The following is a 24,911-nucleotide window of genomic DNA, read 5'->3' as shown; positions in this document are numbered from 1 at the left end:
AAGTCACAACCGTAATCCTTAGAGACATAGGTGTTTCCACTGATTTTTCAGTAGTATACCCTTGAACTATATTTTAAGCTTCCAGAGAATGAAATAGACTTCTTAGACAAGACTTTCAAGATCTTCTGTACTTTCCACAGTATGCATCCGATGAAGTGAGCTGTAGCTCACGAAAGCTTATACTCAGATAAATTGGTTAGTCTCTAAGGTGCCACAAGTACTCCTTTTCTTTTTGCGAATACAGACTGACACGGCTGTTACTCTGAAACCTGTCAATTTTAAAATGTAACCTATAAGAGTAATTTCTTCTAGCAAGAAATGTGAATGATGGAACAAGCAATCTTTCCCAAAGACTAAAAAACTAGAATAGAATTATTTTCAAAAACCTCTGGTAACTGAACGGAAGGGAAATTAAAACATTAAAAAAAGACAGTACTAAGTATAATCGGTCCATCTAGTCCATTTCACTACTTCACTGAATGACCAACATGTCATATTCAAATTGTTGTGAATTCTCAGATGCTTGTAACTTCTACAGGTTCCCAGATCAGATTCTCTTTACCCCCTAAGCCTTTGGGAAAATTTTTGCCTAATATCTAACCTAAATCAATATCTTCTAAAATTGGATCATGACCACATGTTTAACTGTTATCTTGTAATGAAAGCAAAATAATTCCTAGCCTCACTATCTTGGCTCCATATAAATTAGCCTATAATTTAAATTAATCTCTCATATACTTTTAATCTTAAGGAACAAATTTGAAGAGGAAGATTCATAAATGTTCATTTCTGAAGTATTTCTATGCACTGTTGGGGCATACAGGAATTATGACGTGTCCTAGCTTCTGCTACTTCTTTTTTATTTTTATTATTATTATTTCTTGCTTTTCAGCTCTTATACATATAGTAATGGGAATGCTTTTTTCATATATGCTATGTTCAATCCAAGCTCAATATGATCAAATTGCCGGCCACTTTTGCCCTTATATAATTTCACGTTCACCCCATGTATCTCATTGTAAACTATGCATTATTTCTTCCCTTTATAAAACAACCTGAATTGCTGCCTCATTTCCTCAGCACCTTATTGTCCACTTAAGCAAACGGACAGAGCATTATATGCGACATAACTAATTTTCTAAAGAAAAATCAGATTACCCCAATGATTTATGTGATTTATTCCAGAATGGGTCATTTAGGAGAGAACATATGCCAAGAATGTTACCTGTCACAATAGGGCAAATATTATGGTAAATCATGTCCTGGACCCTGTGTCAAGTTAGATTTTCTTTCACCAAGCAGTTAAGTTCCCAACAAAAACAGTGAAAGTTTCAGCATAATGTGATATGTATTATAGCACGTCCATAAAGCGAAAGGCATATGACAACCAGCAATAACATGCCACAACAAAAAAGGTGGGGTGTCTTTTCTCTTTACTTATCTGAGACAATAGGCATTTGTAATGAAATCCTATCACCCCTTCACATTTTGTATGAGCCATTTCCATTCTGTTCTGTCTGTTTTAAATCAAAATGTGGAGGTCTTTGGTTTGCTAAAGTTTGAGAACCGCTGGAATAGAAGACAGACCTTGTCCCTAAAATGATAAAATAAAACAAAGAGTACTTTAAACCAGTGATTTTCATAAGGCTGAATACAAAGAACCTCTGTGTTGTACTAAATGTTGGGCTTTATTACCTGGAGTCATGGATATAGCCAAAACTACTAAGCACTCTAACATGAGTTTTACTAGATTCTAAGGCCAGAAGGGAACATTGTGATCATCTAGTCTGACCTCCTGTGTAACGCAGGCCTTCTGTTTACTTGGAGTGGGTTGGTTACTGATGAGGAGGTAGTGATATGGCAAAATACAAAACATGGCTCCTGATGGACAAACAGGGAACATGGTATTGCCCATCCCAACCCTAGGGTATTTTCCTTTAAGTTTCCTTGGGATGGTACTGTAATGCTGTAACTCTGCACCCCATATTCTTGACAGTGATATATTTATGATATGATTATAGCATAACTATGATGTATTTTATGCAAGATAGGGTCATGTGAGATATCTTTGGAAAGGTTATGATTTACTGACTATGTTTATACTATTTGCATGCATGTGCCTTTTTTATCTGAAGTTAGGAATATTGTCTATGTATAAATTACAAATGTGTTTACACATGGGGAATGCCCACTAGGCAGAATGCACTCAGTCTAGATGGCTGGCTGGGAAGTTAATGAACCATTAGGAAGAACAATAGACCTTAGGAAAAGCTTATCTCCCACCTTGGAGCTTTTCTGAGGACACTGTAAACAGCCTCTGACTCATGGCTGCCAAGACCCTACAGGGACAGGTGACCAGGTCACCTGGTACGGGACTCCATCTTGGAATACCAATGATTTTCCACTGACTGGCAAGGGAAGGAAGCGTGGAGACAAACGGTTCCCGCCATATGCAAAAGATATTTAAGGGAGGGAAGTGAAATCATCGAGGGTCTTCACTGACTCCCCACCTCAACGAGACTCTTGGAAACACCTGAGGAACAAGGACTGAACTGGGAGAAAGTGCTGGACTTAGGCTAAAAGCAATTTTTAGCCTGTGAAAGTAACACCTGGGGCTTTTAAGCTGCAAGCAAGTGCAGCTAGCCCCTTAAGAATCTCTGCAGCCTGCTTGAATCAACATTTAGGGAGAGAATTTACTACTCATATCCAATTTCTTTAGTATATTAAGCTTAGGTTGTGTTTTTGTTTATTTGCTCTGTAATATGCTTTGATCTTATAATCACTTAAAATCTATCTTTTGTAGTTAATGAACTTATTTTATGTTTTAATCCAAACCAGTATGCGGTCGACTAAAGTGTCTGGGGGAAAATCTCAGCTTGGTTACCACAAGTGTGCATGCTCCTCTTCACATTGAGGGACCGGGTGTTAAACCCATATACTGGCCAGATTTGACCAGGGCAGGAAGGTACTGCTCTGGGGACCCAGGATGGGAGGCTGGTTATTAAAGAGCCTGCTGTGACTGCAGCTGGGTGTGTCCCTATCTGTGTGAATGCTGGTGAAAGTGCAAGGTTACAGGCCTTTGCAACTTGTCACAGCAACGCAGTGTGAGAGAGAGAGAGACCAGGCTGGTGAGTCAGAGGGCTCAGTGATATCCCAGTTCCAGGTGGCACCCCAGGGCGAACCTGTCACAAGTGCCTAATCTAGAAATGGACTGTGTTTGCATTATATGTTGGAAATAAATCTCATAGGCTTATTTTTGGTTTATCTTCCAAGTAGTAAACTCCTGAATTTGGCATTACTGCCAGATAATCTGCTGTTCAGCCACATTAGGCCCATTCCTGGTTACCTTCTAAGAAGGCTGATAAAGTCATATAGTACTGACTGATAGGTAAATTTAGACCATGTCACTTATATGTTATCTAGCATTAAGGAAAAATAATTCCCCAATAATAGTTCCCCAATAATAATACCATTACAAATAATTCCCCAATAGTTCCCCAATAATAATACCATTACAAATGTAGTTAGGAGGTAATGACATTCCAACACAAGATACTATAATAGACCCAACATTTCCCTATAACCATTTTAAATCCTTCACCAAACTACATTGCTTTTGGGGTACAAGTCTCGCTTACGGACCCAAAAACATCTTTGCACTGAGACAAAATCCAGGGCCTATCAAATCTGTGTACTACCTGTATCATAGGCACCAACTCCATGGATGCTCCATGGCTGGAGCACCCACAGAGAAAAATTAGATTGTACTTAGCACCCACCTTCAGCCAAGCTCCCCCTCTCCCCCCGTGGGAGTAAGGAGAGTGGTCACTTTAGATAAGCTATTACCAACAGGAGAGTGGGTTTGAGTGTGGGGGGGAAGAGAAAACCTGGATTTGTGCTGGAAATGGCCCACCTTGATTATCATACACATTGTAAGGAGAGTGATCACTTTAGATAAGCTATTACCAGCAGGAGAGTGGGGTGGGGGGAGGTATTTTTTCATGCTTTGTGTGTATAAAAAGATCTTCTACACTTTCCACAGTATGCATCCGATGAAGTGAGCTGTAGCTCACGAAAGCTTATGCTCAAATAAACTGGTTAGTCTCTAAGGTGCCACAAGTACTCCTTTTCTTTTTTCTGAATAGATACATTCTCTAAGCAGCCTCGCTAGACAGCTTTTTTCTGCTGGTCCTGCCCACTTAGGGGGGGTTCACTGCCACCCATTCCTGCTCTTTCATTAAGAGTTGTAGCAGCTTTGCACTGTCTTCCACCATACCAGAGACCATCACCAATACTTAAATCCTTTTTTTAGCATTTAAACTTGAATCTGGCTCAACAATCCTTTTCAGGCTTATCCGCTAAGATGTATATATTAATATATGAGTGCAACTTTCTGGATATGCACTGTTTTCCAAGCGCTGTCAATTATGTAGTATGAATAAATAATTAAAAAGTGATGGTGCTGGAGATTTTCACAATCAATAGGGAAAAACATGCACAAAACTTATGTAGACTTGCATACAAATTTGAAAGTAAAATAAACATAGCTGACCAAGAAATCCTATAGCTGTAATCACAGCATCAGTCTATATGCAAATATATATGTAAGGCAATTTTAGTTTATAAAGTACAGTAGAATATTATTACACTGATTGATGTAACTCAACAGCAAAGAGCCATAGAAAAGATCTATTTTGACATAAAGTAAAACATAATTGTTTTTAGATTCATAGCTTTCAAAAGGGAACATACTATCATCTGAAAATATACAGATCCCAACACACCTTTAATGGAAGGTATATTGTAATGTATTTTATTTCTTTTTTATTTTATTTTTATAGTTTATTTTGTATTTAATCAAAATTAAAAGCATTCATCAAAAAGAATGTGAAAGAGTCTAAATACACTAATTAATACATTCTATTTATTTGGTTTCAGCCCTCATTTGGACATTTACATAAAGGAAACAAAGACAAAATGAAGACATCACATTTTAAAGCTTTATAAAAGACTAGCAACAAACACCAAATAGAGCAGAATTTCTCGTTAGTTTGAAAAGTCTCAATTATAATATAATACACTATTCCTACACATTCAAAATAGAAAAAAGAAAAATGGAATTAATTTCCTTTTAAATTCAAGATTACTCACTAACAGAAGTAAGAGATTCATGTTCTCAGAGCTCAATATTCCTTTCAGGAGTAGCTCTATTCATAACTTTGAAGAGTTAGGAAAAGGTGGAATGCATGGTGTGAAAGGATTTATGGACTTCATGCCATATTCACCTAACTTTGTGAGAAAGTGCCAGAACAGTTTAAAGTCCAGTCTGCAAGGTGTTAAGTGCCTTCTTCTCCCATTCACAAAATGTCCCATTGACTCCCATGAAGGATTGTGTAGTTCAGGAGATAAGATACTAGACAAGTCGTCAAGATTCTATCCTCATTCTGCCACTGAGTGGCTTTCTGACCTTGGTCAAGTCACATCTTCATGCTTCAGTTTTCCCATCTGTAAAATGATGATGATGCTTACCCATCCCTGAGATTTATGTGCAAAAAGCTGCAAAACTAAGATGAGGATGCTCAGCACCTTACAGGAACATTGCAGGAGTTGATTCAAATATAGAGCAGGACAGTGGAAGCTGATGCTGGGAGAGGAAAAGAAAAAGAGCAGGAGCAGAGGGCCTTGCTGATCTGAGAAGAAGTAGACCAGTGCTGCTGATAGGACCTGGGGGAAGATCTGAAGGACATCAGTTCTGACTGGGAAATAGGAATGGGTGGGGAAAGGTAGTAGGATTGATCCAAGTTTTGGAGGCAGACTGTGATTGTGAAGAATGGCTAAGGTTGGTGAAGACCTATTTGCAGGCAGCTGAGAGGAAGAGCTACACTATGTTACCATACTCTGTTTAATAGACATGAACTATTGCTGCAATGCAGCAGCATATTCCTTGCACTGTCTTCTTCCAGCCAAGTGAAGCCTATTGTTACCCTTCTGCACCCTATAAGATGGAAAAGTATAGGAGTGGCCATTACACTGCTCCTCAGTAGGAGCTGCATGTTATAGCATTTTGCCCTAGTTAATTAATGTAGTTATGCATACCAAAAAGTTAATACAAGTTTCCCATTATAAAACGGTTATACAAGTGTACATTAAGAACTTTAAATCTGTTAGGAAAACATGGTGTTCTCAGTTTCATCCATATTGTCTCTAAGGCTCGACTCCAAAAAATTATCGACCAGTGTGGTAGAAACAGACGAGGACTCAAGCTGCATCTGACTTGAACTTTCCCTTAGGAAAGATCTGAACTCATCCATATAAAGAGGGACCCAGTTCTATGTGTTCCCTTGTGATTCTACCTGAGATGTGCAGGAACATAACATAGAAAATGTGACATTACAATCTTGCTTATAGGCTCAGAAATGGACCTTTGGTTTGGAGGCATGAGAAACAATGAGTGTCTCCCCCTGAAATGCCCCAACCCCAATTACATGTTTTGACCCTGGGAAAATAATTTAAAGACTCAGGACCAAATTTACCACTCATGAAAGTATGTGCATATCTTTTGACTTCAATGAAGTTATGCTTTCTTATTTTAAAAGTGAATATAGCCCTCAATTCCTAATAAATGCTCTTCCTGGGATCTCTCTTAGAACAAGGACTTCTTTCACAATCTCAAATACAAGCCAAATAAGTCCTTCATTTCTCCCTCCTGTTCTCTCATCCCGACACTCAGGTCCATTGGAGGATTCTGAAACTTTTGGACAAACAATATGGCTTAGCTAGGGGTAGAAACTATTCTTCACAGAATCGTCAGACTTCAGTAAATATTTGTTGACAGTTGGTTCATTAACTCAATGACAACTTTCTCCTTGCAAATCAGTGGCACAGCTGGGACTTATATTAGGGGATCTCCAATCCCACATCTGGGGAATATCTAAGATTATTTTATTTTGGAATTCTTGAGTGTCATTTTTGTTCTGCATTTGTAGGTTGTCTCTAATAATCATCTCAATTGTGGCCTGAACAGATCCTAATTTTATCTCTTGTGCCTCTAATCTTCTCATCAGATTCTATAGACTTCTCATCACTTGTCACTGTGACATGCAGAGATGCTCTGTAGTGCCCCCTTCAGGACTTCTCCCCACCTTAGTCTGCAAAGTTCTTAACTGGCCTGCTGGTTCCTGAGCAGTCAATATTTTCTCCTGGCCCTTGGAGGACTGGCTTGTTGATCGTCTGTTCTTAGAAGATTTTCCTTGGGCTAGGAGTTTTGGGCACTGATGCCTCCAGCAGGGGGCAGAGAAGGCCTAATAAACCCCATCACACACCTCCACCCTGAAGAATGGGCCTATTGACCCAATCTCTCTCCTCTGCAATAATGCCACCCTCCCAAGAAAAGAAATCTGCATTCTGATGCTGTGAACCTGGCTGGTGTACACAAAAGGCATAGCGTTCTAACTCCAGATACCATCAAGTAATGCAAGGTTTAGTGTCTTTCATTGACTGCCACCATTTAAGGGGTGCCTTCTGGGTTTCATTTGGAGGGTACCCCTCATTTGGGGACTTCTCTGGGAGCCACCTGGGCCTTTTCTAGTACCTCAAGTTGACTCCTCAGGAGGTTGGGGCCAGGCTTCACCAGACAAGGGCCATTCACTCTGGCTGGACCAACCTGCTGCCATAAAGTCCTCTGTGAGTTGAACTGTCACCGTGCTGAGATTGTATCAGCATACTCAGGTTTGGATGACAGTTGGCAGAATGTTTGAGCACCAACACCTCCAGAATCTTGGCTGGAGGGTGGGATACCAGCTGGAGCTGGTGGGCATCTCAATCCTTTAACCACTAAGCCACAGCCTGGGGTTGTGCCCCCAGTGGGAAATGTTCTGTCTAGAATCGTCTTAGGCGATGCCCCTTGTTGGTCGAGAACAGTAGCTTTCAGGGTATCAGAATCCTTTGCAGCTTCATCATCTAAGGCCATGTAGGCCACCTGGGCTTCCCCAGCCAGAAAAGGGACTAGTCGTGTGGCTCATGTGGCCTTCTCCCATTGTGTGGCAGTGCCTATGCACTCAAACATAACAAGATATGTCTCAGGGTTAGCAGCAGGTCCCAATTTGGAAAGGACAATACTGGGGCTGGCTGAGTCACTTCAGAGTGGGAGCAGCTGGTGATCCATTCCAGTGTTGCCTCCTAAAACTGTTACTGCCGTTATTGCTTGCTTGCTGCTATTGGGTGGCTCGCCGAGTCTCCTGCTGGGCCTCTGCCTGGACCTGCTGCTGCTGAGCTAGGAGTTGTATGATCTGCTCCATGGTTCCCCTTTACTAAAAAAGTCAGTCCCACTTCTGGGTCCAAGGTGTGGCAGGCAGGGCTGCATGTGGTACTGCAGCTACTCCAACCTTAGTCTGCAAAGTTGGCCACTTACTTGGGGCTGTAAGCTTGGCATCAAGCTCTAAACAAAAACAGCAACTCATGATTTGGCTGTCTGCACCTTTAAACAAGGAGGGGGAAAATTCCTTCAAAATGCAAATGCTTAGTTGCAGTGCTTAGGGCAAGGTCTTGGCCTGGTTTCCCGGTTTGCCCTGATGAGCTCCTCCTCTGTCCCAATCTCACCCAGCTCTGCCCTTGAGCAAAAGCAAGCTAGCCTTCTTAACTGATCTGCTGGTTCCTGATTGTATTTCCTTCTGGTCCTTTCAGGCCGCTGGAGAACTGTCTTGTTGGTTACCCAGTCTGAGTGGATTTTCCTTTGGTGGAGAATGTTAGGGCTCTGATGCCACAGTAGGAGGGAGAGAAGACCTGATAGACCCCATCAGTGACCCACAACGCAGTGTTACTGAATGAGTCGTGCACCATGTCCATTTTTTCTGGACACAATCTTTTAAAGTTTTACATGGGGGTAGTTACAGATATTTCCACTTTAGATGCAGTGAAGACTTCACTTGCTTTGTGATTATTTTCTATGGGTATGTCAGTCAGGGCCAATTGTTTACTACCATAAATTCATAGATGCTGGAACTAGGGTTGCTGCTGCACCCCCCTGGCTTGAAGTGGTTTCCATCATATACAGGGTTTACAGTTCAGTTCAGTGACTTTCAGCACCCCCACTATACAAATTGTTCCAGCACCCCTGCTTAAGTCCCCATAGCTCCAGTTATAACTGGGAGGAGGCAATGGATAAGCAATAGTGAAAACATCCACCAGGCCAACACAAGGCACAAAGGTAAGCAAATTCACAGAGATTTTCCTTTGTCTGCCCTAATCATGTATTTGCCATTACATTATGATCAAGAATTTATCAAAAACCCTTACTCCTTAAGTCTTACTTAAGGTGGCAGAGGATATAAAGATATTTTAAATATTACAAAGGGCCAGATTCACAAAGGGATCTAGCTTCCTAACTGCCACTTTAGGCACCTAAATCCCAGATTTAGGTACCACTACTATTCCCAAACCCCTTTTTCAGCTGCAATCTAACCTCACTCATCACCTATGTTTTTCCAGCAAAACTTCCCTAAACACCTATGTCCCTGCCTTTGAGCATGTGCACTGCTGCCTTATTCTAGACATCCAGATTCTTAAGCCCCAGTGTGATGCACTAACGACCTCCTCCGTCTTACTCACCTGGGGGGTCCGATCCTGTAGGTGTGCAGTTCCACACAAGATGACTTCCCTCCTAACTTTTAGCCCAGTGTTTAGGGTACTCACCTGAGATGTGGCATACCAAGTACAGTGAGTTCTGCTGCTATTTGGTGGTGTGGGCCCAGGTCTTTAGAACGTTGGTATTCAGTTATTATTATGGCAGTTTGCTAAATTTTCCCTGAGGAATACAAGTGAAAAAGGGAAAAGGAGTTAAATCTGTATGAAATTTCAGAGGACAAAAGAAAAATGTACTTCTCTAGCCTGGGTGCTTCTCTGTGCAAAACTTCAAAGACCTGCTGCAAACAGTGGATGTGTTAGCGTTTCTAAAAAAAGCTCACAAGAATCTTTTATAACAGAAGCTACTAGGCCATGTAAATATAAGGATTGTTACCAAGTCTGCATATAAGGACCAAAAGTGCTAAAAGCTTGCATTAAGTAAAGCAGTTTTGTCAGCCATCTTAATTCACTCAACTGTAAGTAACTTCATAGTAGATTTTATAGAACTTAATATTTAATTGGTGAAACGTTCAGATATTCTTTTGCGTTAGAGGAGATTAAAATGAAAAATGTAGTAAGTGTGGACAAAATAGTCTCTGTAACTAACCAAAAATAATTTAACAACATGACAGCACCTTCAGGAAACTATGTAGTTGCCAAATCGCTTGCCTGAAAAATTGCTACTGATACTTATGTCATGAGATAATTACCAAAAGAAGAGGATGACAAAGAGAAGCCTGATAGGAAGGAACATGAAGGAAAATATTTTACTTTAATATTAAAGGATACCAACATTTTAAAATAATTTAAAATACAGAGAACAAAAATTCAGACAGGAAATAAGGCATACATTTTTTACAATCAGAGTAATTAACCATTTGAACAACTTACCAAGGGTTGTGGTTGATTCTTCATCACCAACAATTTTTAAATCAATACTGGTTATTTTTCTAAAATGAATTATTTTGGGGAAGTTCTATGATCTATGTTATACAGTAGGTCAGACTGGATGGTCCCAATTGTCCCTTCTGGCCTTGGAATCTATGAATCAGCTGTATTCTGAAAAAGTAACTTGGAATTGCATCAGCAACTTCTTAATTCCACTGTTGGTGGCACATCTGAACTTCTATGAGTGGACCCAATTTTGGATTCTAAGACCTAAATCAACAGGAAGGCTCCCCTCCCCTTGTATTTGGAGTGTAACATTGAGCTCCTAGGGATTTGTGTGTGTGTAAGGAGCTATTTTCTTAATAGCGCCAATGCATAAATTCAATCCTTCAATAATGGAGTCCAAAATGGAGAAACTCTGATTTGGGTTTTCTAACATTTAGTTAACTAAATTTTCTTTTTAATGCAGAAAAGATCAATACAAATGGTTGTCTGGGAAGTAAGTTGCAACACAGAAGGATTTGGGGGAAATTGTGTCATTTTTATCAAAGGGAGAAAGTTGTCTGGAGAACATATCTGTGTGCACATGCATAACGGCTGATGTAACACCTGACTCTTATGAAATCACTAGTGCTAATTTATGCATTTTTGAGGGGAAAAGAAATTGGGAGAAACCAGCATTTATATTCTCTATTAAAAATAATAATTGCCTCCTAAGAGGAAGACCGTGTTTTGAAAATAGTTAGGGTCTCCTATAAACCAATGCTACTACACTCACTGTGATTGATATGTAGCAATACTAAATACGAGATGGTCTAAAATGGCTGATCCACACGGTAATATAAAACTTTGACTGCAAAATTTAACAAATAGCATTCAATTCTCTGCAATAGAAATCTACATTCCTTTGCATCCCTAAGGGCAGGGAGGCGATGATACCTTTTAAAAATCCTATGTGCTTCCTCAACCGAAACAAAGTATGGCAGAGAAATGCTGAACCTCTCTGCCTGGCTGGCAGTTCATTCTCATCCTAGCAAGCCCCAAAGGAAAATACTACAGGAGCATGTAGGCAATGAGGAGGATTATCAAAGGAATCCGATAGCGCAGAGTCCAAACACAGCATTAAAATTACAGGCGTGAATCTCCCCTCTCTCTGAGATAATATTTTGTACATGAGTGCTGGAGAGAGGGGATGAGCCTTAAAATGAGGGGGGGGGGGGGACCCAAGACCGAACAAGGCTGGGGAGAAATCCTCATTAACATACCCACCCAAACATGGCTGACATCACAGTAGACCAGCCTCGCCCCCCCTTCCCCCCCCCAGAGTTACTCCAGCCAGACTGGGATTCGGAAGGCGGGGGAGAAGGAGGAACACGCACTGGCCATGACCATTGAATACACAGAATGAGACAGCATCCGGACCTCTTCCTCCCCACCACCGCTAAAATGATCTTAGATCCAGGCCCCTCGACCCCGTCTCCAAAATAATATGCCAGTAGCCTCAGCTGAGCAGATCCTGCCTTCTGAAGATATTTCCCTAAACCTCTCCTCCGTTCGCCGCCCTCCAGTTAGAGAGAGAGAGAGAGATGCAGATTTGGGCACGGCTACAGGCGCAACCGGCGCTATTCATCCTCTTTCATCCCCCAAATAGCTTAAACGATTAAGATCAGGCAGTTTCCTCTTAATAAGCCTTGAAGCCACCGAAATAGCTCCATCCAGAAAGGCAGATCTCCAGATTAAATGCTCCCTTCCCTGCGCTGCAGACACACATGCAATGAAGGCGTTTTACACAACCCGCGGGACCTGAACGAAATGCTTTTGATCCACACCAGGAGAGGAACTGCCCGCCAAAGAGAAAGAAAGGAAGAAAGAAACCCAACCCCACCGAATCGAAGCACCAGGCGGCTCTTTCCATCTGGCCATACTGTTGTTTCCCCAAACACGCTTCCCTCCGAACAGGCGATGTTCAGTGACAATGCCCCTGGCTTCTACGAGAGGGGAAACACCGGGCGGAGAGAAACCACTTCCCCTCCCAGCACACACAGATAAGCAGGCGGGTCTCTCTTTACACCCCCAGCGTGAGCTCTCCGGTGCCCACGAACCCCACCACCGGCAAACGGTGCCTCCCGATTCTGCGTTTCCTTCCATCCCGCTCTGCCAGACCAGGACCCGCACAAGATGGCTTGGGAGCACGAAAGCCGAGAGCATCCTGTGGGGCATCCTGCTGATCCCTCTCCATCCCGCTCCCCGCGCCCCAGACATGCCCCCTTGCCCGGCGGTGCGGCCCCCTTACCGACCTTTCTTTGGGGCGTCCCCCGGGGCGAGGCCCTGCGGCGGAGGCTGGCTTCGCCCTGTGTGCTTGGAGTGAATGAATGAGCGTGTTTGTCGTAGGGCTTGTGTGCGTGATGGAGAGCGAGATGCAGGCGCACATGTGCCCAGCCCTCTATGCAGCGGCGGCTTAAAGGCGGACACAACAAAAAAAAAAAAAAAAAAAAAAAAACGGGGGGGGGGGGGCGGCGCCGGTGGAAGGAGGGAGGGCAGGGCTGAGCAGGGGGAGCCGCACCTCCCTTGACGCAGAGGAAACTCTGCGACACCCGCCCGCGGTTGCATCCTGGCTCAGCCAGCGATGGGGGTGATGGGTGTGGGGAGCGGAGCGGTGGAGCCGGGGCCCAGGGCTCCATTCCAGAAGCGTGCCGCTGCCTGGTGGTCTTTAGCCCTGTTTGTTTAAGGCTTTGCTTCAGCTTTGTGTTCAAGAACCATCAGCAGCCCCCAGTCAGGCCCCACCCTGGCTCCTGCGCTGGAACGGCCCGTGGCATCCGCAGTATGCTCCTTGCCCTGCCTCACAAAGGCAAGAGGCGCCTTTTTCCACCCTCTTCCCCTCTGCTACCACCACTGCACCCCTAGCGCACGCGTGCGAGGTATCTGTCTGCCCAAGGGTTGTGGGAAAGTGAAGCAGTTACCGCTCTTACCATGCCCTTGGCCCAGGCCCAGCGCTTCCACTGCAGCCCGGCGGGATGGAGAGTTGGGATCTATAAGGCAATGGGTGGGAGGGGTGTGTGTATTTGTGTGTGTTTTGTGGTTGACATGCTGATAGAGGAAGGGTGGGCACCCAGGGGTGTAGAAACTCAGGAGTGAGGAGCTAAAAAGTACACAGAAGGGAAAGAGGATGTGGAGGAGCTGAGCTGGGTGGTGCAGGAGCCCAGGAGCAGGTGAGGAGCCCAGCTGTATTCTGTAGAATTGGATAGGATGGAGGGTTCAGGGGTGAGGAGTTGTGCTGGGAGTTGGGGGCAGGACAGTTAATGGAGGAGTGAGGAAGAAGAGATCTCTGAGGGATGGGAGAGTAGGAAGATGGAAGAGTGGACGTGAGGAGGTGATTTGGGAAATTAGTGAGATGGAGGCCTGGGAATGAGGATCTGATCATGAAGAGCATACATTTGAAAAATTGAGATCAGGAGTAACAATGCATGAGTCCTGCAGCCATGCTGTGGGTGACTTCGAAAGGACTGCAGAAGTTTGGAGAGGAGACATTTCCCTGTGCAACCTTAATTCTGTCCTCTTGCGCATACGCATTATAATACAGTTTTTAATTATGTGATCACATACTGTTTTTCCCACAGGACGCTTTGCTTCATTCAGTACACAGGACAGACTGTGTTCACTTAATGAGCAGTTATGGAATATTTTGTTTTTTCATCACTGTTCAGTGTGTTGTCCTGGGCCTTATCTACTGTACACTATTCAAACTCTGTTATGAAGATCAAATTATTAATTTCCTCATGGGCTTTTAATGGTGTTTTTCAGTATAGTATCTGAGTGTTCCACAATTAATTTATCTTCACAACACCCCTGTAAAGTGATAGGGTGGTACCCCCATTTTACAGATGGGAGCTGAGGCACACAGAGATTAAGGTAAATATATCCATTAATTTTGGGTGTGCAATTTGAGACACCTAAGACTCGACTTTTCAGAGTACTTAGCATTATATAGCACTTTGAAGCACAGCTCTCAATTACTGCAGTTGCATTTGTGAGCACACAGCACTTCTGCAAAAGTCAGACCTCAGGATCTCAAGTCAGGCATCCAGAAAATGAGGAGCACATAGGTAGTGACCACCTCTGAAAAGCTTGGGTTAAATGACTTGTTTAACATCACACAGGAGTGGCAGAGGCAGGGACAGAATCCAGTTCTCCAGGGCAGTATCCAACTGCTTTGGCCATGAAACCATCATTTCTCTTCTCTTAATCCCTGCTTTATTCACTACACACCCTTCAATTTCTGCAACAAATGAGGAGAGGGCTTACAAGCGACAACCTCCTTTATTACATAACCCTGATTCATCCTTGCAGCAAGACAATTCTATACACTGAATAAGGCAGGAGTCCTGTGGAAAAAAATCATATGTGATCATGTTACTAAAGACTATCACAAGGCATAAACACAAAGGGGATGAATCAAGGTAATACAGACAACTTTAAATCTAGCATTTCCTAACTTTTGAGTGCTTGACTTTGCAACCTTAATTGTGTTTTTAACATAGTTTTTCTGTGTAATTTCCTAGGTTTTTAAAAAATCATATTGAAAAAATAGAAATTGCATTGTGTGGCATCATATTGACACCCACATCAGCAGGGTTGGAAACTTTACCTCTGCCACTTGAGCTAACTGAGCAACTAATAGCAATAGTATGTGGTCATCCTTTATATGAACTAGCACAAGTTGGGAGTGAGACACATACTGTGCCTGTAGGTTTCACTGACAATGGAGGAATGATGAGACTCAAGAATCTTGGCTTTCATTCCAAGCTTTGGAGGGGAATGTGCTCCAGTGTTCACAGATTCTTCTGACCATTTCCCCTAAGCTCGACCCCTTCTGCTCCATCCCCTCTAACTTGTCCCTTTCCTAGTCCTGACTGTCTTCTACCCCAGGATCCTTATAACAGGCCCATTCTCATTGTCCACCTAGTCTAGTCTTCACTCCTCAGGCTTCTCAAACCAGACCCAGTCTCCTTGCTTGGTCAGTCCTAGTCTCCCCCTTTCAGCTCGCTGTCAGAGTCCAAGTCTCTACCCCTCCCCACACTTAGTCCCAATTTCCCCCTCCCATCCGAACACCTCGTCCCTAGTCTCCTTGTCCAGCCAGTACCAGTTCCTCCATCTGGCTCCTCATCCAATCTGTCTCTCATCTTCCATCTCAGTGGCTCACAGTCCCAGTCTCTGTCCTTGAGCTCCTCATCTGATCTCAACTTCCCCCTCAACGCCTTCCTGGATCCTTGTCCTACTCAATCCCAATTAACCCACACCTCTTCTCTGTGTCAAATATGTTGCTCCTCCTCCTTTCCCTTTCCCTCTCCCACTGATTCCTGGTTCCAGTCTCTCGTGCTCCCTCCAGCTCTCATCCAATCTCAGAGTTCCCACCAACAACAGCCAACTGGCTCCCAGTCTTGTTTTACTCACTGTCTCCCAGTCCCTGTCTCCTTGCCCAACTGGTTTCACCCTCTCTTCCCTCCAGCTGTTAGTCTCCACCCCGCCAAATCCCACAGTTTCACTCCCCCACCCCTACCTCCAGTCCCAGTCTCACCAGACTCCTTGTTCCAGTCTACTCCTTTCCTTTTCCCCGGTCCAGTTTTTGTCCCAGGTGCATTTGAGTCAGTTTCCTCCTCCATCCAGTGTGGCAGCAGGTGGATCATTGAGAGCACAGGAGAAACACGTTCCTGCTCTCAGTTCTAATGCCCGGCCCGACACTGGCCCTGAGCAGCTGGGAGCAGCTTTCACAGGTATGGCTACTCTGAGCCGTTATAGCCCTGGGCTGGAGAAAGCATGATCAGTCACTCTGTGAGGACAGCGCATGTGCAGTCTGGTCAAACATAGGAGCTGTGAGGGCATGGAACATGCTCAGTTACTGTGTGGGAATAGCACATGCATAGTTTGGTCACCACTTTATGTTGTGAGAGGCTGAAGCATGTTCAGAGAGGGTGGAATCTTCTGAGATTTTAACTGATAAGCTCCAACCAGTCTCTACTGAGCATATGCAAACTGTGATTTTTCAAATGCTTATAACTTGGCCAAATTTGGACAGATTTTCATGGGTACAGCAACAAGCACATCCATGACAGAAAGGAGACCCCACTGCCAAAATTAAAAACATGCTCCAAAACAAGGAGCTCTAGAGCATTTTTTAAAAAAGATTGCCAGACGTTTTTAACATGGGGAAAATAATATGATTTTCTCAGCCATTGTTCTCGGAAAAATCTGAACCACTTTGTCTGAAATTCTCCCGAAATATTCAGCCTGGGGCACATACCTGGCTTGGAAGACTTCAGTGTGAACGCTTTATGTTTGACAAAGTTATAAACAACAGAAAACAGGATCGTATGGTGGGAAATGTTGGACAATCTTAATGACATTTAGAAAGGGCTGCCTATAGCGTGTGTGTCTGTGTGCATAATTATTGCAGCTACTTAAACCTAACGTATACAGTGCTATGTTTTCTCTAAGTGGAATCTTCTTTATTCTATTTTTGAAAATATCCTCAGAGGCATTTTTTCTCTATCTCTAACTCTCCTTTTATAACTTTTATTTTGCAAAGTGACTTACAAATTAAAACAAAAACACCAAAAACATTTTTTTTTTTTTTTTAGTATTTTTACAATGCAAGAACTAGTGAAATATTTTTCATTGAAAAGGATTATAAAGTTGCTGTTTCAGGGGTACTGTGTTGGTCAGAATGTTTGAATGGAAACTTAAGTCAATTTTCTTACCTCATTTTCCAACAAGAGGTTGTCATGAAGGTTTTCTGTATTTTTTGCTGTTGTTGATGGCCCTCCTCACTAAAGATTTCCACAATCCACATCTAATTTAATTATCAAACAAATTATGTACATGTTTTTGTAACCCTCTCTGGAGTTGGTTGTTCCTGACATATTACCCTAAGCCGCTCAGGGACTTGCCCCTGGAGTACAGCAGCAATGGCTACAGAGGCTCAGGACTCAGTTTCCCAGATAGCTTCACTTACAGGGAGGCGACAGAACAAGCTGGAAGCTACTACCAGAATCAGTCATAAGCCAGAACTCAGAGACAAATGGTTTGTTTTTATTTTGGGCTTTGGTTGTTGTTGCAGTGGAGAGGAGACTGGAAAGGGGAGAGAAGCATCACGGCCTGGGAGGTCCCCATTAAGCTTCCCATTTCTACCCAAAGGGAAACTTTGAACTCTGTTGGTGGTTACTGGGTCATTGAAGGGTGTCAGCCTGGCGGAGACCAGCAACAGGGGAGGCCAAGTCAGGGTAGCAAGAGCCAGACTAATTACCTATACTCCAGAACAGTGTGATGGGATCCCCAGGGTACAACCTGGAACTAGGGTACTACTGTGCTCCCTTAACTCTCCAGCCAGGGCTATCTCTCACAATTCTTTGCTAGTGACAGGCAGCAAACCCCTCCAGGCGCTGTTATCACTCAATGCAATAGCATGTAGAGCCCCACACTCAGCTAGATTGCATGAATGCTCCCTGAGCTACTCATGAATCACACAGAGAAATGCACCAGCCTTGCACCCCAGAACTGAACCGTCTTGCCCTGATCTGAAGCCTGACCACTGTAAGTTTATTACTCAGTCTGCCCCTCCCTTGATATGGAGAGGGCACATCTCTAAACTGAGCTGAGATTTCCCAAGTACTTTACCCAAAACACACTGTTTTAAGTGAAATATAAAACAGATTTATTAACTACAGAGACAGGTTTTAAGTGATTATAAGTGACAGGCACAAAAGGTCCAAAATAGTTATCAAAGAAAATAAAAGGTAAGCACAGAGTCTAAATCTTAAACCTTATTAGACTAGGCAGTATTTGAATCAAGCAGTTTTTCTCACCCCACTGGATGTTGCAGATAGGTTATAGTTTAATACACAGGCTTCCCCTTTAAGCCTGGGTCCAGTCTCCTCAGATCATAGAATATCAGGGTTGGAAGGGACCTCGGAAGGTCATCTAGTCTAACCCCCTGCTCAAAGCAGGACCAATCCCCAATTATTGCCCCAGATTCCTAAACGGTCCCCTCAAGGATTGAAGTCACAACCCTGGATTTAGCAGGCCAATGCTCTAACCACTGAGCTATCCCTCCCCCCTTTGTCTTCCCAGCGTTCTTGTTGCTTCCAGTGAGGGGGAGGAGAAAGGTGCCCAAATGATGCCACTGTCCCTTAATTTATACTCTTGATCCATGTCCCTGGAAAGAAACTATCCCAGACATGTTCTGGTGGGCCTTGCTGAGTCACAGGATTGAGTAATCCCCATTTTATGGTGCTTCTCTTACAGAATTGTAAATCCCTTGTTTACAATACCCTTGCTGATTAATGGTCATGTAACACTCGCCTGGGTGTGGATTACCCACTTTGTTGTCACTGGAGAACTAGCAATGTGGACTCCCAAATTTACAACATATTCCAATAACAACCATACAACAAAATCTCAGAACTTCATACACACTAATGATATACATATTTTGACAGAACAATGTGTTTCAGAAGATCATGATATCGTACATAGCATGCTTTGTATAAAATATCACAACCATATATGAATGATGAATATGAGGATTTCAGGGTGCTACCTTGGGGTACAGCATGTCACAACCAGGGAGCCTCAGGATACACTCCTTTTTGGGTGAAGACATTGTCAGAAATCCCATGTCTAATTATGTTGTTTATGAGTTTTACGTCGGACAATGATTACAGTGCTGCATCACCCAGGAAAGAACTGATTCTCACCTCACTATCTGCCTTGGCAGGTTGTGGGAGGGAGCTGAGTGATTTGGACCTGTTGTAAATATTGCGGGGGGAGGGATTAAGGTATTATTGCTATTTTATTATTCTAGTTACACCTATTCTTTCCTTATCCATTATCCTTTATTCCTCGAACCTAATAAAGTTCCCCCTGTTGCACTGTTACTTTGAGGATTGTGATAATTATTTTATTTCTTGTGTATTGGGCTACACTCCTAGTATATTATTTGGTAGTAGACATTTCCCAGGGACCAGCACCTCTTGTGTTCCATGCACTAGGAGGGGTTATCCTTGGGTGGAGGCACCAGGTGCCAAGATAAAGTACCCCCAAGACTCATACCCCTGAGGTGAGAGGAGAGAAGCTGTTCTAAGCAGCAGGCAAAGCAGAGGTGGATTAAATTTATTGGGCCCTGGGCACAAAGAACATTTGGGTCCTCCACATCCCTCTCGCCACAGGGCCCTGCCCCTTACTTCTCCTCTCCCCCCAGAAGCCCCATCCTCTGGCCAGACCAGAAGCCAGAGTAAGGAAGTAGTAAGAGCTTTCCAGGGAGTCTGGGCTGTTGTGGGGAGCCCTGGACCCTCCACCTACCCTAAGTTCTGCACCCCATGGGGCAGGGACATGGCCTGCTCTCAGGCATATCAACCCTCCAGCCTAGGGCAGGTGAAGGGCCAGGAGTTCTCCACAGCAGCCCAGACTCCATGTGTGTCTCTTACCATGCCTGGCTCCAGCTTCCAGCCTGGCCCGGGGGAAGAGAGGAAGCAGGGGCGGGACCACAGTTCCAGTGCTGGTGTCCCCTCCACTTCTACATGGGTTCTGGTGCTCCTGTGGGGACCCCCAAATTGACCGGGTCCCTGGGCACAGGCCACGTGGACCCATGCATTAATCTGCCACTGCAAAAGGGAGAAGGCCAGAGCCACACTTTGAGGGCTGGGGTTCCATTTGATTTTATAGAGATTGAACCTTATTTGAAAATTCAGTGAAAGTAATCCCGCAATCTAGATTTTTAAGATTTTTTTCTCATCTGTCAAATTTTAATTCAATGTTAACTTCTAATTATGACTTTGTTCCAAACTCCATTGTACCATGTGCTAACAAAGGGGACTCTTTCCTTTTTTCTAGTTCCCTACTAATAAAAGTAATATTCATACTAATAAGTATGCTAAGAAAGATTAATGTTCTCAAAAGACCACACAGTTAATTCTTAGATTAAAAGGCTCACAACTGGGTCCTTTTGAAAACTACATCCAGCTTTGATCCATAATTCTGTCCCCAATAATCTTGTGCCTCTGGGTAATTCCACCAGATATAAATACATTTTCCCATATTTTTGTGCCCTCTTCAAAACTGGTCACTGTCTGATTTAGAATTTTGCCTGAGGTTTGCTGGAGTACGATAGTGCTGAAACAATTCTTCAAAATAGTTTTCTATAACAGTGTGATATATGTAAGAAGCTGGTCCAAAAGATCGTATTAATGACTATTCTTTAACCAGTATTACCCTTTTCCCTTTATGTCTCCATTGATTTTGTATGGGAGAAATGGGTACCCTTTTCATTCCAATTTTCCTGTAAGCAATATTTTTAAAATGTGAACTTTATATTAAAGTTTTGTTTATTAGCCTTACTGAAGCTATAGACCCCATTCCTGAAAACATTTACGCATCTGTTTCACTTTACAAAAGGCAAATATCTCCAGCTGCTAATGTGTAGAGAAAAATGGATTTCCATCTTTGGTCTTTAATGCAAATAATAAAACTATAATTGTACTCTCTGTAACTTACTAATGGCATGTAATCATTCATTCAGTGCTGTCTTTTCCTTGATTACAAGAAATGAACAGGTGAGGTAGGCAAATAGCATGCAACCTACTCACAGAAGCACTGTGCTAATGTGTAGCGGAAGCTATCACAACGTTGTAGGTTGAGTTAAGGAAGGTTTCTGTCTTGATGTGAGCAGAACTGCTCAGTTGCCACCAGTACTGATAACATATCTGTACTTCTCACTCAGGGCTCCATCAAAGAGATTTGAAGACTGTACAGACAGGAACCATCTGAGTGTAAACCAAGAAATCCTAGGAGTGGTGTTCTGAGTGTGATGTAGGGGTATTGAAGTGCATGTAGGTTAGGCTACTGGTATGCTGAGCCAACTGCCTATTATGCTGAGTAATATTGTTTCCTTGTACTCTCCTTGTCAGTCTGTCTATATCCATCTGTTGTCTCATGTCTTGTACTTAGATTATAAGCATTTTGCGGCAGGGACTGTATTTTTGTTCTGTGTTTGTACAATGCCTAGTACAATGGACTTCTAGGCCCAATTGGGCTCTTTAGGCACTTTCATAATATAAATAAATAATAAATCATCATCATTGTCATCCTCATTATCATACAGTAACCGATGATATTTTTGACTTCCACCCTACCAAAATATAAAAGAAATATCACACAAGTTGATCAAATGAGTGTTCAGCATTCACAGTTCCTGAACTGTGCTCTCCCTGAGGCCTTGTAGCAAGGGGGCATGGCCTCCCTCGGAGATGAATGGAGGGACAGCTGTGACCACCTTACAGTTACTTAGACCAATATTTTCATACTTGTGTCCTTAAAAGTAGGTACCTAAATCCATAGCCTGTAAAGATATAGGTACTACTTCTTCAATATGTAGCAGAAACCTGAGTAGGAGAAAGCAGACAGCGTATAAGGCATCAGGCATTAAAAACCTTATTGAATTACATTTAAGTATCTCTGGAGTCCATCGTTTTGAATGCAAAGTTTGTGTATTATTGTGGATTTGGATGTAAGTTCAAATTTGGATGGGGGAGATATGGCCAATGTAAATCTTGGGAAGTCTTATGAGCTTCAAAGGACTATTTCAAATAATGTGCCAGACAAGAAGGAACTTTTGGGAACAAGTTCAGTGAGTTTCCTGGGAAATACCAGGGGAGAGGTGAATACAGATTCCCATCTCTGGACCCAAACTTTTGAAGCTATGCCCTGAGGAGAGAGCCATTGTTTGCTGATTACCTAGTTTCTAAATTTGAAAAATCAAAGGACCAGGCTATATAAAGGAGAGACTCACTTATTCATGGATGTGTTTCTTCTGAGCAAAAGCTGTTATGAACTTGTAACCACACAAAAAACCCTGTGTAGTGTTTGAAGGACTGATCACCTACCAGAATCCTTGTTGGAGCTGGGGGTGATCTCAGGTGGTGATGAGTTATTTTTGAGGCCACATCTACACTACAGTCAACTTAAGTTACATCGATGACCATATGTTGCTTTAATAACATGGATTGTGAATGTCCACATAACACTCCTTGTGCCAATAGAGTTCATCCACAGTTGGTGCTCTTGCATCAACAGAGAAAGTATTGCATCATGGGTAGCTATCCCATTGTGCAACTTGTCACCCTCTGCTACTGGGAGCTCTGGGAATGGATCACAGTGCCTCATGGGGCCATGGTCACCATCCCATGATGCAGTTCTTTTCTGTCCCATTATTCCATGGGCTTCCAACTTCATTTCAAGCTGTTTTTGAACAGCTCCGTAAACTGTGTGCCTGCCATCTCTGCCTGAAGGCATGGATCCTGAACTGCTAACCAGTCTGGTGAGGAGCATTATGAACACCACGTGGATGGTCCTGGGGTATTTCATGAGATGTGAAACAGAAAATGAATTTGTGGTGCCTGCCCTGCTGTGTACAATGGAAAGAAACAATTCAAGATTGCTGCTGGCATTCACAGAGAAGCTGCACACACAGTGAACCGTTGATTTTGGGTTCAGGAAACAAGCACTGAGCAGTGGGATCACAGCGTGATGCATGCATGGGATGATGAGCGTTGGCAGCAGAACTTTCAGATGTGCTAATTGACCTTTCTGGAACTGTGTGCTGAACTCACCCCTGTCCCGTGGAGCAAGGACACCAGAATGAGAGCTGCCCTCATTGTGGAAAAGTGAGTGGTGATCGCTGTGTGGAAGCTGGAAACTCCAGACTGCTACCGGTCTGTTGCAAATCAGTTTGGAGTTGGAAAGTCCACAGTGGGGGTTGTGGTGAATACAGATGCAAGCAGTCAGGATCATTAATCACCTCTTCATATGAAGGACTGACTCTGGGCAATGTGCAGGAAATACTTGATGGCTTTGCGGCAATGTGATTCCCGAACTGCAGTGAGGCGATACAGGGCACGCATATCCCCATTTTGGCCCCAGACCATCTTGTGAAGGAGTACATCAACTGAAAGTGCTACTTACCTATGGTATTGAAGGTGGTGGTGGTCACTGGGGCCTTTTCACTGACATCAATGCAAGATGGTCAGGGAAGGCTCATCTTTAGGAATATTGGACTGTGTAGAAAGGTATATGGGACTTTCTTTCCAGACCAGAAGATTCCAACTGGGGATGTGTAAGTGCCCATAGTGATCCTGCAAAACCCTGACTACCCCTTGCTCCCTCGGCTTATGAAACCATACACCAGGAACCTAGACAGCAGCAAAGATTGTTTCAACAACAGATTCAGCAGGTGCTGAATGACCATTGAATGTGCCTTTGGTTGATTTAAAGATCGCTGGCACTGCCTTTTTGGCAGGTTAGACCTCAGTGTAGAAAATATTCTGTTAGTCATAGCAGCCTGCTGGGTGCTGCATAACATGTGCAAAGCAAAGAGGGAAATGTTTCCTCAGGTTTGGAGCACTGAGGTGGATCAGCTAGCTGCTGATTTTGAGCAGTGAGATACCAGGGCAATTAGAGGGGCTCATCACGGGGTTATTCAAATCAGGGAAGCTTTGAAGGAGCATTTTGACAATGAGCCCCAGTAATGTGCCTTGATGTGATGCATTTGTCCAGGCAATGTTTACTTGCCACCTGGAATGACCCCTGTAATGCTCGCTTCCTGAGCTTTAATTGTGGTGAGCAAATGTTCTTGCCTACAGCCACTGTGTTTAAATTTTAGCAGCAACTACCATGTGCATGACACAAATAAAGACTCATTTTATTTCAAAGTCTTCACTTTAATTAAAGGATAAAACTTTTTTTTTTTTTTTTTTTTTTTTGCAAACAGGGGACATGGCTTTAACAGCTGTGTGCAACTCCATCTTTCCTCATGAAACCAGTCTCTAGGGGTGTCACAATTCCTTCCCCACTCTGAACTCTAGGGTACAGATGTGGGGACCTGCATGAAAGACCCCCTAAACTTATTCTTACCAGCTTAGGTTAAAAACTTCCCCAAGGTACAAACTTTGCCTTGTCCTTCAACAGTATGCTGCCACCACCAAGCGTTTTAAACAAAGAACAGGGAAAGAGCCCACTTGGAGACATCTTTCCCCAAAATATCCCCCCCAAGCCCTCCTGGGAAAGGCTTGATAATAATCCTCACCAATTGGTACAGGTGAACACAGACCCAAACCCTTGGATCTTAAGAACAATGAAAAATCAATCAGGTTCTTAAAAGAAGAATTTTAATTAAAGAAAAGGTAAAAGAATCACCTCTATAAAATCAGGACGGAAAATACTTTACAGGGTATTCAGATTCAAAACACAGAAGATCCCCCTCTGGGCAAAGCCTTAAAGTTACAGAAAACAGGAATAAACCTCCTTCTTAACACAGGGAAAATTCACATAAAAGAAAAGATAAACGAATCTGCCTT

General features: G+C 43.2%; 1 protein-coding gene across 2 annotated transcripts in view; it reads right to left on the bottom strand.

Annotated features, from left to right (window-relative positions):
• SLC6A15 (solute carrier family 6 member 15) overlaps window positions 1–12,977 on the bottom strand; it is a 55,247-nt gene extending 42,270 nt beyond the window's left edge. The window contains exons 1-2 of one of the 2 annotated variants that reach the window (XM_074941958.1): window positions 12,807–12,977; window positions 9,691–9,802 (exon numbers count right to left, since the gene is read on the bottom strand). The gene's annotated coding sequence lies outside the window, so the exon portion shown is untranslated. The remainder of the gene's footprint in view (window positions 1–9,690; window positions 9,803–12,806) is intronic. The other variant, XM_074941956.1, reaches the window with a different exon arrangement.
• Window positions 12,978–24,911: the final 11,934 nt, after the last annotated feature.

Source organism: Natator depressus, chromosome 1, assembly GCF_965152275.1.
Source record: "Natator depressus isolate rNatDep1 chromosome 1, rNatDep2.hap1, whole genome shotgun sequence".
In the NCBI taxonomy this organism is placed as follows: domain Eukaryota; kingdom Metazoa; phylum Chordata; order Testudines; family Cheloniidae; genus Natator; species Natator depressus.
Note: the sequence above shows the minus strand (reverse complement) of the source record. Positions and strands in the feature narration are given on the sequence as shown.